A 16298-nucleotide genomic window follows, 5' to 3' on the forward strand; every position below is an offset into this window, starting at 1 on the left:
GGAGGACGCTTTGGCTATCCGTCGGCATAATCAAGGAGACCTGCCGATCAGCGCTACTTGCTATCCAGACTCAGAAGTTTAAACAGAAGGAGAAGAAATTCATTTGAAATTCATTTTTTATGCAATGGAGAAAAGGATTCTCAATCGTGCAAATAAATCAATAAGTTTTAATGTCTTAATCACATTTTTCAATTAAGTCCGGATTTATCAAGTATTCTTAAAGAAAGAGCACTTGATTCGTATTAGGGTACCCTGCAAAACAAAGCATAATAAAATAATGCCTTAAAGAAAGGCCGGTTAGTTTTCACAACAATTGTAGTCCACTTTATGCAAAATGATTACATGTCCCCAGCAGAGTCGCCAAACTGTGTACCCCTCCCCAAAATATCACCAGCATATGAATGCATGTGACTAAAGGAAGAAATGCACGTGAGTGTGTGAGTCGCCACCTTGTTTAATTATTTTAGGGTAAACTAGGAAAAAACCCTAAGTGACTCCATTTTTAATTAACCTAGTTACTAGATTAATTATCCCAATGTTTAAGGCACAGTCTGCGAACCCGAGGTGGATCCCGAGACTATGTCATGCTGATGAACTAACCGATGGATGAATGCTTTACAAGGTGAATGATGGATTAATGAAATGTTTGTGTGATTTTGACTTGCCGCCCGGGGTGAAATCCCGAACGTGCCTACGCACTTCCGTTTGAACGGAAGATCAAAGTCAACGTAGTTCGATAGGCCTTCTTTGAAGGGCTTTGAATGGGTATGCTTAATGCATGAGTGTGTATGCTTTGTGCATGAGTGTGTATGCTTTGTGCATGAGTGTGTATGCTTTGTGCATGAGTGTGTGTATGCTTTGTGCATTTTGTTTAGGCATTTTGCCAAAAATTGATTGATTTAGGCATTTGTGCCAAAATGGTTCATTTAAACGATTTGTCGCTTAAAAGATTGATTTTAAGGCATTTTGCCAAAAATGTTGATTTTAAGCGATTTGTCGCTAAAATGGTTGATTTTACGGTTTTAAACCGAAAATGATTGATTTTGAGGCATTTTGCCAAAAATGTCGATTTTAAGCGATTTGTCGCTAAAATGGTTGATTTTACGGTTTTAAACCGAAAATGATTGATTTTGAGGCATTTTGCCAAAAATGTCGATTTTAAGCGATTTGTCGCTAAAATGGTTGATTTTACGGTTTTAAACCGAAAATGATTGATTTTGAGGCATTTTGCCAAAAATGTCGATTTTAAGCGATTTGTCGCTAAAATGGTTGATTTTACGGTTTTAAACCGAAAATGATTGATTTTGAGGCATTTTGCCAAAAATGTCGATTTTAAGACTTTAAGCCAAAATTGTTGATTTTAAGGCAATTCATTTGCTAAAATGTGTAATTTAGGCGATTGTCGCCAAAATGGTTGATTTTGAGGCCTTCGGCCGAAATGTGTTGGTCTTAAGGCTTTTCGCCAGAATGGTTTGATTTTATGACTTTTAGTCGAAAGTGTTGATTTTAAGGCGTTTCGCCAAAATGGTTCGATTTTACGACTTTTGGCTGTAAAAGGTTTGATTTTTGATTAAGCAAGACTTTAGTTGACGTGTATGCATTTTTATGCAGTTATAGAATGATTAAGAGTAAAAAAGAAGCATGCATGAAGTGCTAAAATTAAATAGGCAGAATTTTAATTACGTACCTGATTTAATCGTCGGCCACTTCTTAACTCCAGATTTAGCTCCTCGTTTAGGTATATTAATTAATTTTTAATTTTATTTTATTTTAGTGGTCAAATAACACAATATAAATGCAATAAAATTAAATTAAATGCAAAAAGCGGTAAAGAAGACGCAAGGAGCGTGAGAGGGAGAAGGTTTCGTCCGTCAATACAGACAAGAGGTGCCAAAAACAGCCTGAAAATGGCCTATTTATAGGCCATTTTCGGGTCCCGGGCGGTGGCTGCCGCCGTGCATGGCGGTAGCCACCGCCAGAAAATCTGGGCGGTAGCTGTCGCCCAGGCTCGGCGGTAGCTACCGCCCTGTCGGTGGGGCGACAGGCCCCGCCCGCGCAGGGCGAGAGGCCCCGCGTGTGCTGGCGGCAGGCCTCGCCCAGGGCGCGAGGGGGGGTCAGGCCCTGCGCGCGGGGCGACAGGCCTCGCTCGCGCGTCGGGCGAGAGGCCTCGCCCGCGCGGGGTCGGAGAGGCCTCGCCCTCGCGTCGGCGGCTGGATGCCTCGCCCGCTGGCTAGAGGCCCTCGCCCTCTCGCTGGCGTTATTTCTCGCCCGCTCTGGCTATATTCCTCTGCCCCGGGGGGGGGGCCTCGCCCTCCTAAGCGAGAGGTTCTCCCCGCTTGCTAGGGCCTCCCTCGCTCGCGGCGCGTTCTCGCCTCCCGCGCTCTCTGTTCGAGTTTCCCCGCCCTCTCTGGCGGGGTCCCCGCCCACGCTGGGCAGGTTTCTCGCCCCGCTGGCGCCAGGCCCCGCCCGCGCTGGCGAGGGCTGTCGCCCGCGCTTGGTGGGGGCTGGCGACGCCTGTGGCCGGTGCGGCCACCGTTGTGTCGCTTCGGGAAGCTCGTTTTGGGAGTTTCGGACCTCCGAAAAATATTCCGGGATCCTGTTCCGACGATCCTCGTAAAATTCGGACGTTTCAAGTACCATATTGATATATTTTCGGTGAACTTCCGAAATGGCCTCCGGTCCGGCCGGACTGTTTGCAGTCCGGAAAAATTGGCTCTTTGAGCCTTGTGAGTCAAAGTTACTGTAGAAAAGTCAAATTTACTGTAGCAAATGCACTGTAGCACAATTAAATTTGCTGTAGCAAATTCATTGTAGCACAGTCAAGTAGCAAAGTCAACCAATAGGCTTTTTGAGCCTCAAAATTTGAGTATTCACACAACTGTGGGATCTCAAGGTCCAACTAGCACGTCCAAAGCTTTGAAACCTACGCGAGATAAACAAAATCCCATACTGAGTATAAAACTTAGTGGTGCTTAACACATACAACTAACATGGTGTCTGAACGATGACATACATAGCAACATGCATGCATTCTCACATAATTATAGACAAAAGTACTTAATCAATAGAAGCATAATTCAAAATCACCACCATTCTCAAATAATTTTTAGAAAACCAGCCAACATCCAAAACGTAATTTAGATGCATAATCAATATATTTAGTCATTCCTCATAATACATATACATCCATAACATAATCCGATCTTAATCATAAACTAGGCATCACCCATACAAAGAATAATTCAATAATTCCATTTAGTTCATTTTCCACATACTCAATTCATGTTTGATCAATGTCCACATACTCATTCCAATTTAGGGCCTTGTTAGTAACTTAGATAGAATAGAAGCAAAAGTGATATCAAATTAAACTAATAGATAGTAGAGCCCTCTAGATTACTAACTATCTTTAACACACTGGCATAAGCCTTTCATTTCAATAAAACGCGTTAGCTTACTCACAAGACATCCACGTGTTTAGCATATGATCATAAGCTCCAATATCCAAATTCATATTCATTAGCAATGCTAGTACTTACCCTCTAGGATTCATGCTTAAAAGCATGCTCAATTTTTATAATCAAAAAATCACATTTCACAACTACTCATCCAAGTACATAATATAGGCCCAATTATTCATAGTCTTAAATCAATCTCATTCATGCTCAATTAAGGTCACATGTAATATTCATACTAACATCAAGGATGTCAAACATTCTCATCTTACACATTAATATATACAATGTACCATAAGTAAAGCAACCGTAACTTATTGCTTTAATTCCACATTAAAACTTATAGTCTCAACTTCTTTGCTCACACAACACAATGTAAATGCATATATTTATCATGCATTAATACCAACAAAGTTACAAAATTACACACGCATTTGCTCAAGCGTGGTTTGACTTATCATATACAATAGACTAGTTAAATTCATTTCATCACATAGTCATGCAATGCATATCAATAGACCTTAGAAGGACTTTAGGAAAATCAATCTCATCAAAACCTAACCGATTAACCAAATTCCCAAATTTGATCTCATAACCCAATACTTAACCATAATTAACTCAATTGCCACATCCAAACTTACATTTAACCCTTAGGTCATAGTAACAAGTTTAATTAAATAATAATTTCCCTATTAGAATCATTTAAACATGACTCATATCTTATTTATTTCCTTTTTGGTTTTCATATGGGATTTTAGTCTCAATTAGAGGAGATTCTAAAGAAAACCACATCAAAGATACATTAGGCATGCATTAAGGATGCTTAGGCATCATTTAAGTGTAAAAAATACAAGGTTACATAGTGAGAGTCATGAGAATCCATGGACAGGCCATGTTCTTTGACATGCCCATGTTAGCAGGCCATGTCTCACAAGTCAGGAGACTGCACGGCTTGGGTGTGTCAAGCAACACGACCGTGTAATATGGGTTTTTAGTTATGAGATTTCACTCCTTTAAAGCCTTTAAACATGCCAAATCATTTCCTCCTCTCAAGAACCAAACATTCACAATTAAAACTACTTTTAAACATGCCAAATAAGAGTAGAAGCACTCAAGTGATAGTAATATTTCATTCATAACACCAAATTTAATCAATACAATCAAATTCACCAAAAACCAAAAAACAAATACTTAAACCCTAGGTTGCAAATTTGTACAAAACCCAAAGAAACATTCACATAAATGCTAAGCACTAACCTTTAGAGAATAATACAATTGTTCAATTGCCTTCAATTAGGCTTTCTCCTCGCCTTTCTCAACCCTTGAAGGCCCACCTTTCTCTACTCATCAATAAATGCAAACAAACATACCATTACTCAAATTAACACAGTAATCACAAAACCAAACATTAATTCAGTATCAATGAAATGCAAAAATCAGAATCATGTGTTTAGTTTTGAAAATCAAAAGTAAAATCAAATGTAACACTTACTTGATTTGAAGAATCAACACCTATGACTTCCACAAATAAATTGCAAATCAAGCTCACTTCTATAATGAAATCTAATAATCAATGGTTGATTACTTATGTTTAGCTAAAAAAAAAATGAAGAAAACAATGGAGTTTTGGGAGAATGAGATTCGGTTTCTTTTAGAGAAAGAGAAGGAAGCGGCGCATGAAATAAACAAAGGGACTAGGCTTCTCTTAAGCGTTTAGGTTTAGCAATATACTTATTTTATTATTTCATTTTTTTTTTTTTACTTCCTCTCATACTTAACACACACACTCACTTAAATTTAATAATTCTGAAAGTTATCTTTTATTAATTAGGCAATAAAGAGCCAAAAATAGAATAAATAGGGAAAATTAAGGAAAACAAGGAAAAATCATAATAAATTAGGAAAAATTCAGAAAGATCAAATTATCATTATTTCCATACTTCATTTTAATTGAAATCAACTTGCAACTTTTTTTAAAAAATCCAAAATCATGCTTCAAATTAAATTATATTTAGCAATTGAAATCAAAATTTCCAAATCCAGACAATCAATTTACGAAAACCATGTATGCAATGCATGATTCACACACCAAACACATATTTTAAGTAATCACTTATCAGGATTGAAAATAGCACCAAAACCCCATTTTAGTACCAATGATCAATCTATCATGCTATCACTTAGAGCTCCAAAAATCAGGGTGTTACACTAATATAGGAAATTTTATTTCCAGCAACAATAGACCGCTCCCCTTTACAAAGTGTGATAATCCACCCGATGAATTTTTAAAGATAAATATTGATGCATTGAAAAGTTGGTGGTGTTCTTAGAAACTCCCATGGTAAAATGGTATATGTATTTTCTACAAATCAATGGATGTTCAAACTTAAACAAAACATAATTCTTAGAAATCCTATATGCAGTTAAAGTCTTCACTTCGTTGCATTTAAACTCTTTTCCTTCACAAGTTGAGTATGATTAAATGAATACGATTGATTGGATGCTGAACACAAACAATAGACTTATTGTTGTTTGAAAAAATTTAACATGTTGGATTATTTGATCTCATCTCTATTTTATGTTGCTTTTTGTTATGTTAAAAGAAGCAATTATAATTTCACAAATATGTTGGCTAAGAAAGGAGTTCATTCGTAGATTGATTTTTTGGCTTTATTATGAAGAGTTTGTGTTTGCTTTTATTTCAACTTTTTATTCTCTTATTTCAAGAGAAGTATTAGTTCTCCCATATGAAACTTGTATTGTTTTGATTCAAATTTTTTTATCTAACATTTTTAGGTTAAGTTGGATTATTTGAGCTGAGGCTATTGATTTGGGTTTAGACACCTAGAAATATTAAGTTTTCTCCGGATTTATAAAAATTAATAAAATAATTAAATTGGCTATAAAAAATTAAATGTATATATATATATATATATAATTTTTTTTGCTAAAAATTGGGATATTTTACTCACATTATGCAAAGTTTGGTGGGTAATCGACAAAAAAGAAATTAAAGAAAAGGTAATTTTTGAGTAAATTAAATATTGCAAACAAGTGCAGGGGCTGATGAGTTTTATTCTAAATTGGCTTCCAATTTTTTCATTGCTTTCTTTTTAAGTTTTTTATTATATCCTTATTTAATGTGCATTTCTATTAATAAAGTTATTATTGTTGTCACCAATATTAGTCAATTGCATAATTTTTAATTAAAATTATTCTTGGATTAAGAAATTAAATTTTCATTAGTTTCAAAAATAATTTGAAAAATAAATAAAAATTATAATTTGATCATATTGATTATATTTTCTTAATATGTTTGAAAATGAAAGAACCGAGGGAGTATACATATCTCACAGACGAATTTAAATTTTTTAAAACTTTTAAGCTGTTTTGTATCCGGTTCCACAAAGAGTTCATTCTTGTAATTAGGCGAAACAAATTTATTTATTTATTTTATTATGCTAATAGTTGAAACTGATTTTTTATATTTTGGTTGATATAATATGAAATAGAATTGAATTTTCATATAATTTATGTGAAATAAATTGATAATTGAGTTCAAAAGAATAATAATAATAATTTATTATTATTATTATATTCTTTATAAAAGATATTCCTAAAAATTATAAATGAACAAATTACATGACATGAAACATTTCTACTCAATTCAAAAAAGAATAAAAAGAAAATAATGTACTACCAATATAAGCCATGCATTACATTTTATTTTTAAAAATTTCAACATACAAACATACAAAAATACCATTTCTCCTACCGTAGGCATATGGCTTCCACCTCAGCGGGACGATTTTTTCTTTTATTTATTTGAGTAATTTATTTAAAAAACTCTGACTTATGCGTTTTGTTTCAATTGCATCTCATTTTGTTTTTAACCTCTTGAACATTCCAATTTAAAAAGTCAGTAATAATTGAACCCCAATTTAAAATTATAGTGTAAAAAAAAATTCTTTTCTTAAGTGAAAACAGTGTCTGTTTTAAAAAGTGGATTAATGAGTTGCTTAGTTAACTCTTATGTCAGTCTCTGCTCCCACAAATGAATTGTTTATTATTTTTTTAAACCTTGAGTTTAAGTTGGAGTTCAATTATTATTGTTCTTTTAAATTGGGGTGTTGAGAAGATTAAGGTCAAAATGAGATGCAATTGATACAAAATGCATATACCAAGATTTCTTAAATGAATTCTTCTTTCATATAACTTATTTATATAATTGGGATTGAGCTGAATTCATAGTCTCATAACTGTTGTTTCTGATATCGCCATAATAGAATAGCAATAGGTTTCTAATATCTCCGTAATATATATTTGGCAAACTGAGCAATGCTATTATGTCTGACTTTCAAGTCTTTAGTTTCTAGCACTTGCTGCTATAACTAAACTGAGGAAATAGATTCAAAGCGTTCAAGGTGAAGAAACATATCTAAAGCTTTCACGCTGAAGAAAGAAGCACAAGGAAAATGTTGTCATAGCAGATGAAGAACAGAGAATGCTAAAGAACTTGCTGCTTTTGAAGCAACGGCCGCTGCTTCCCATAATTCTGATGATTAATTTTTGGATCCAAATTATATTTCTTTATAATTATCCGCTACTAATTCTCATGCTTAATTGTTGGATCTAAAATTAATTAATATAGTCTATTTTCTGTTAATTACTATTTTATTCTTTATACATTATGTTTTTCCATTGTGTATAAACAGCTAAATGAATAAATGTCTTCAATATATATTAATAAAAATGCAATAATAATAATAATAATAATAATAATAATAATAATAATAATAATAATAATTATTATTATTATTATTATTATATGTAAGAAAATAACTAGATTAATTAGTAATTATAGTTTAAAAGGATATCAATAACATTAATGAAAATATAATAAAAGTGAAAAAATATACCAAAAAAATTATTTAAACATTTACTATGAATTAAAAAAACATATATACTTTTGAGTTCTTTTAAAAAAAAATCTTGAGAATCCAAGGTTGATTCAATTGAAAAAAGAATTCGTTTCTTTTTTTATTAATTAACAATCCAATTTTTGGGATTATTATTAAAAATAAAGAATTTTCAATTTCCATTTTTTACAAATTCGTAAGTATACGAAATCGTAACAAGTAATAAAGAATGAGTAGAGTATCGTTCCCACGAGGATTATATACCAAGTACCAAAATTGTGTTAACTTACTATTATTTAAACAATAATAAGAAAAATATAATCTAGGAATTTAAATTAAAGGAAATAAAAGAGAATATAATAAAATCAAGCAAGTATATTTGATGAAAAGAAATCAAGGATTAAAAGTTATTAGGGATTTTGACTTAACTTAATTTTATCCAATTTGTTTTATTAGTTTGATAATCAATTTTAATTGTTCAAGTAGTAGAAATAACCCTAAAATCACTAACTCGTCTTTACTTGAAGAAATCTGAGTATTTTGTGTAGGTTGAGAACATGAAGTCTGGATTTCTCAACAAAAGTAGTAGTGAGCATGACAAGTCTCCGACTTTCTTCTTGTTGAACATAGGAATATGTCTGCTGCAACGAAGGTATATGGTCTTTTCCCAAGATTTGAATCTGTATCAAATCATATTCAGTGTTCAAACCAGCAAGAAAATCATATATATGCACCTTCTCGAATTTCCTCTAATATCCTACCATATTAGCCTCATATTTGGGATGATAATCTTCATAGTAGTCAAGTTTCTGCCACAAACTATTTAGTTCAGCATAATACTGATTAATGGTCATCTCACCTTGCTTTCTTCCTTGAACTTTGTTTCGAACTTCACATACTTGTACATCAATGCCATGTTGAGAATAAGTTTGGAAAACAATCTTCCAAATTTTTTTTGTAGTATCCAACATCAAATACCCACTAGAAATCTAAGATTGCATGGAATTAATTAGCGAAGACATAACAAGAGAATTTTTAGAGTCCCATTTATCAAAAGTTGGACTGGTTGTTTCAGTTTGGGTTTTAATTTTAGTAAGGTAACCCTGTAGTCCTCTAGCTTTAATAAATAAGAGACAAGACCTTGTCCAAGCAAGGAAATTAGTGCCATCAAGATTTACGAGATTGATTTGCAAAGAGTGATTATCATTAGAAAAACTGGATTTGATTTCAGTGGTTTCATTATTTTCACCGGTCTCTTTCATATCTACCATGTTCAATGAACAAAAGGGGAGGAGTCAAAAAAGTTGAAAGAAACAGTAGGTTATTATTCAAATAAAAAAGGAATTAATGGAACCCTAAACGAAAGTTAGATTTGAAGCCTGAAATAGAATCACTGGAGTGAGGGAAATCAACCAGAAAAAGTTGCATCAAGAGTAGTTGCCAGAAATAGGTGCCACGTGTCGGCACGTGGAAGAGGGGCCGGATATTACTTTAGGCGTGTGAGAGCACGCACCTGGTCGGACGACCACTGAATTTTGAGGAGCGAGTCACCGGTGGTTAGGCTTCCTTCTAGGGGTGGTGGTGTACTTCACCTCTACCTAGAAAACCTCTGATAGCGCAAATACAACCCGATGCCCTGCTGCCCTAAAAACTTATATTCGACAACTTCTTGCTCTGGTACCAAGTTGATTTTTAGAGATTATGGGGAAAATTGTTTATTGATTTTTATATAGTCAATGATATCAATACATCCTATTTATATACAAATATACAATTCTAAATAGGAAAACAAATCTAATTATAAATAGGCAAGAATAAGGCAAGAATAAATTTCTCCTAATTAGTTACAAATCAAAATTTTTAGACAACTATTTTAGGATATTCGAAAGTCTGTGGTAAAAGGGCTAGTGCAATGGGTGAAGAGAAATGAAGAATGCAGGTTGCTTAGTGGAAAGGCTGACTGAAAATTAGGTACTATGTTTAAGTTATTTAGCTTTGCAAATGAGATCCAAAATTCATAAAATTTTATATGGGAGTAGCCTGAGATGTGAGAAATATACTGTTAAAATTTTAGGACAAATGGATCTAAGAAACTAGAGATATAGCCAAACGAATGCAGGCTACTCATATGATAGAAACCTTGTATTCCACTAGTTTGTAAAGAGTTTAGTATACTTTTAATATGTTATTAAGTCCCATTATTTTAGTTGTTATTTTAATGTTTCTAGAATATGATAAGTGTGGGAAATGAAGTAATTCATACTTAAATTAAGGTCATATGGTAGTTGGTTAAGCATAGTGAAATTGAAGGAAAAACATGAATACTACATTTTAATACTTAATTTACATTCCTAGGATAGTATGTGTGTGTTTATTGAGTAGTATAGAGGTAATATGAATATTAATTTTATGCTACAGTATCTGAGACGAAAGGATTGAAAAATAAGTCAATAAGTAGAGGAGTAAGGCTAGGAGAGCTTTCCAATTTAGGTAAGTGCACTATATATATAACTTATGTTGTTTAAGTGATAAGGAAAATAATTTTAAAAAAATGTTTTATGAAAAGTTACAAGGTAAAAGTAATATGCTAAGCTTACTATTTTATGAGCTTTTACAATTGACAAAGTTGATTTATTTATCAAATGTTTATATCAAATGAAATTGAATTCAAATGTAATTATTGCATTTGTGAATTGATTATAAAGAAAGCAAATGCTAAAGTTATAGTTAAATGTGTTTTATCCAAAAGAATAAAGAGCTAATGTGAAATGTTTTATAATAATTGAAAATGAATTTCAAATTACTCATTTGAATGGATATAGAAATGTTTAAGCAAAAGGAATGCTGCTCATTATGGTTAATGATTGATTTATAGTGGAGACAATACTACTGATTAATGATTTATTGATATATTATAATATCTCCATTGAATTGCTTATTTTTGGTAAGCAATGTGATTTAGTTGATATGACTACTTGTTATTTCTATCTAAATGATTTTTTTTCAATAAGCAAATGATAAGTATTGATCTTGAAAGAGGCAATATTGAAAATTTTTTTTTCACACTTAAATATCTTAAATATCTAATGGTGAATTATCATTTATATTATGCAATTTATGTAATGCACTACTAAGCCTTATGCTTAGCGATAGTTGTTCTCTATACTATCGCAAGAAAAAGGAAAGGAGAAGTAGGAGAGTAAGTCTGATAGAGTGCTAAGTTCTTTTTACAGCTTTCGAAGGGTGAGCTACTGATGTTGCCATTGCCTTATAAATAATTTTATTGGAATTTGTATGATGTATTTGAGTATTTAAATTTCTAATGGGCTTATGGGTAATGGTTTCACCAATGTATTTGAATATATAAATATGTAATTTATAATGAACTTTTAGGTAAAACATTTTAAATAGTGGAATGTTATATCTTTTATAAAAAGGAAATTTATTGAGTTCGAGATTTTTATAAAAGTGATTTTTATGATATATTAAATGTTTCAAATAGTATTTGAAATTACTACCACACTTGCATTTTGAATATGAAAAGTTAAGTCCCTTGTAGTATATTTATTGAGTACTTATATAGACTAAGTGCTTAATAAACATATTACGGGCGATATGTCACGTCTTACAGTGGGGTAAGTTATGACAGTTTGAGTATATATCCTCCTCTAACTTTTGCCTAACTTATGGCACGAGCCCACAAATACACAAAACTAGATGAAGCCTATGAAGCTCAACACCGTAGATCGCCTAAGGAGGAGAAGCCCAGCTAGAGAAGACACCTCTCCAATGAGGGGAGATTCGCCTAGCAGGAGATCGCCCCTCCGATTTTCACGAGCTAGTTATGCTGTTAGAACACTATATTCAAGAGATGACAAATCATAGCAAGATCAAAAGTGTACCCCTTTGAATAGGTTTCACTCGGAGATATTGTCTTAAGCAAGAGGGCATGACAACCAGGTTCACCTCTATTACCCCAGGAAGATGGAGGAAGATACCTTAGATTACTAAGAAAAGAGCAAGTATTGCGAGTTAAATAGGGATGTTGGCCACATGACTAAGGCCTATTGGCAGTTAAAGAAAGAGACTGAACACCTCATACAAAAAGGCGAACTAAAAGAACTTGTGGAGAGAGCACAAAAGGAAACTAAAAGGAAAGACAAGTAGGTGAAGGAATGCCACACCTTGGGCAAAATCCATGCTATCTTTAGTGGTTCGTCAGGAGGTGATAGCAACTCAGCTAGGAAAATAAGCGCTAGAGAAATTTTTTCCATCTTACCCCACGAAAACCAAGCACAAGACCACCTATCCCATTCTTCGAGGCAGATGGTGAACATGTACATACCCCACAAAATAATGCCCTTGTAATTGAAGGGGCCATGGAAAATTCTTAGTAAAAGAATCTTAGTAGATGAGGTAGTGCAGTTAATTTGTTGACTATGGAAGTCTTTAAAGCCTTAAAGTTAGACCAAGCGAAGCTGAAGCCTATTTGAACCCCTCTAGTTGGCCTAGCAGGGAAGCCCGTCCGAGTGTCTGGATCTATAGATGTGATCTTAGAGCTCGAAACGGAAGGTATAATGAGAAGGCTCGAATTAGAATTCATGGTAGCAGACATTCACTTTCCATACAATACCATACTAGGTAGACTAGCCTTGTATAAACTGGGGGCAGCTACATGTATCAGGTGCCTCACTCTAAAATTCTACTCTGATAATAATGAAGTAGTTACTATAAGGGGAGATCAGAAAATGGCTCGGGAGGCGTACGTGATAGCATTGAAAGGGGTACCTCTGGCCTTATTCATCATGTGGATGCTAGAAGGGGAAGCATTTGCAGAGCCAAACAAGCACCAACCCTTTAATATACCTAGACATACCATAGATTCTAGCCCGATACCTGTGGGTGAACTGATCAAATGGAAAGTAGAGCCAGGGAAACGCTTAACAATGGGAGTCGGGCTATCGGTAGAGGTACGGAATAATATTAGGACAGTTTTAGAGGATAATGTCAATAACTTCCCCTGGACTATTGAAGACATAATAGAGATTAACCTTTACATTATATCACATAATCTCCGCATTGACCCATATTACAAGCCAGAAAAACAAAAGAAGCAAAATCAAGGCCTTGAGAAGTAGCAAGCTATAGCAGCCAAAGTAGATAAACTGTTGCAAGCATGGTTCATAAGGGAAGTCAAATACCCCAAGTGGCTGGCAAATGTAGTTCTGGTACCTAAGTCCAACAGAAGGTGGAGGTTATGCGTTGACTTTACTGATTCGAACAAGGCATGCCCCAAAGATTCTTCTCCTCTACCCAACATAGATCAATTGGTAGATTCAATAGCTGGCTATGAGGTATACAACTTTATAGACACAGCAACCGGATACCACCAAATAAGAATGAACGAGTTGGATGAGGAAAAGACGAGCTTCATTATAGACAATGGAATCTATTGCTATCAAGTAATGCCTTTCGGCCTTAAGAATACAGGAGCCATATACTAGAGGTAGGTTAATAGCATGTTCCAAAACTAGATGGGGAATACAGTGGAAGTATATATAAACGACATGATCATCGAAAGCACCCAGGTTGCCAACCATCCTAGAGACTTAGAGGGAGTGTTTGAAATCCTAAACAAGTTCAATATGAAGCTAAACCCAAAGAAGTGCACATTTGGGATGAAGGTGGGCAAGTTCATAAGCTTCATGATATCACAAAGGGGAATCGAGGCGAACCCTGAGAAGATTAAAGCAATTCTAGAAATGCAAGAACCCACTAACGTCCATAAAGTTCAACAATTGAATGGCCAAATCACAGTGCTAAGATGTTTCATCTCATGTTCAGCCAAGAGATGCATGCCTTTCTACCAAACTCTAAAGCAATTAAAGGGTTTTAAAGTGGGATGATAAGTGTCAGCTTGTCTTTAAAAAGATAAAAGAGTTCCTATCTTTAGCTCCACTCGTAAGCAGACCCAAAAAAGATGAACCTTTATACTTGTACCTAGCAGTTACTAAAAACACAGTTGCATCGGTCCTAGTTAGAGAAGAGGAAGGCGAACAATACCCCATCTATTACACCAGCAAAGTTCTCAAAGATGCCGAGCTACGATATCCAAACATTAAAAAGCTGGCTTTTGCCATCCTTACTTCGGCGAACAGGTTACGTCATTACTTCTAATCTCATGTTATATTTATTCAACCTAACCATCCTTTGAAAAAGATTCTATACCAAGCAGAAACTTTTAGAGATTAGTGAAATGATCGATCAAATTGGGAGAATTTGACATCAGGTATGTACCCTGCCTTGCTATGAAAGCACAAATACTCACAAACTTTATGGCTGAGTTCTTCAAAGAACATGACGAGGGTGAATCGAATGTCAAGGTCCCGAACCCTAACAGTAACGTCTGGCAATTGCACACTGATGGGGCTTTAAGAGGTTTAGGAGCTGCTGCAGGAATCATACTACAAGGGCTAGGGAAGATAAAGGTGCAGTACACCGTGCGGCTGGATTTCACGACAATTAATAATGGAGCCAAATACAAGGGTTTAATCACAGGACTTAAGTTAGCCCTCGGAGTACGAACCCCAGTACTTCATATCTTCCTAGACTCATAGCTTGTAGTTAATCAAATTAGAGGCACATTCATTGTGAAAGAGGCAAATTTAACCAAGTACCACTCTCTAGCTTTGTCTTTCTTGCACAAACTAGAAGAGGAAGGTAGTACCTGGAAGTAACCTAGATAAAATGGCCAAACAAGAAGGAAGCAGATAGCGTAGCCGAGACCACAGCATGAAAAGAAGAATTGCCTAGAGGAGTAATGTTCGAACATCAGAGCCAACCGAGTTACGAGCTAAATGAAATCCTCATGTCTCAACCTAATAACAATTGATGAGCCCAATTATTGACTTCAAACAAATGATGTCTGACCTGATAATAGGAAAGAAGTAATCAAACTTTATAGAAAAGTTGTGAATTATGCACTTAAGAATGAAGAACTCCACAGGAGTTCCAAATCACATACTTGGGCAAAGTGCCTAACTGAAGAAGAAAGAAATTACATCATAAGAGAAACCCAAAAAGGTGTCTGTGGAGCGCATGAGAGCTTAGATGCAATACTGAGAAAGATACTACTCTTGGGGCACTACTGGCCATCGATTAAAAAAAGATGTACGTTAACATGTTCGCCATTTCATTACCACAAATATGATCACGTACCTAGAAAGCCCTCCTCAGAACTACAACCTTTAGGCTTGACATGGCCTTTTGCTCAATGGGGGATAGACAACCTGGGACCTTTTCCTGTAACAACTAGTGTGAACCCCTCCCCCAAAACATAGGCATGTGAATGCATGTGACTAAGGGCAGAAATGCACGTGAATGTGTGAGTCGCCACCTTGTTTAATTATTTTAGGGTAAACTAGGAAAAAACCCTAAGTGACTCCAATTTTAATTAAACTAATTAATAGATTAATTAACCCAATGTTAAGGCATGGTCTACGAACCCGAGGTGGATCCCGAGACTATGTCATGCTGATGAACTAACCAAAACAATGAATGCTTTGCAGGGTAAATGATGCAATTGGACCAATGAAAGTGTTTATGTGATTTTGACTTGCCGCTCGAGGTTAAATCCCTAACGTGCCTACGTACTTCCGTTTGAATGGAAGATCAAAGTCAACGTAGTTCGATAGGCCTTCTTTGAAGGGCTTTGAATGGGTATGCTTTTGTGAACCCCTCCCCAAATATCATATGCATATGGATGCATGTGACTAAGGAAGAAATGCACATGATGTGTGTGAGTCGCCACCTTGTTTAATTATTTAAGGATAAACTAGGAAAAAACCCTGAGTGACTCCAATTTTAATTAACCTAGTTACTAGATTAATTATCCTAATGTTTAAGGCACAGTCTGCAAACCCGA

This window comes from Jatropha curcas, chromosome 11 (assembly GCF_041381405.1).
Source record: "Jatropha curcas cultivar XTBG-Jc1 chromosome 11, XTBG_Jcur_1.0, whole genome shotgun sequence".
In the NCBI taxonomy this organism is placed as follows: Eukaryota; Viridiplantae; Streptophyta; class Magnoliopsida; order Malpighiales; family Euphorbiaceae; genus Jatropha; species Jatropha curcas.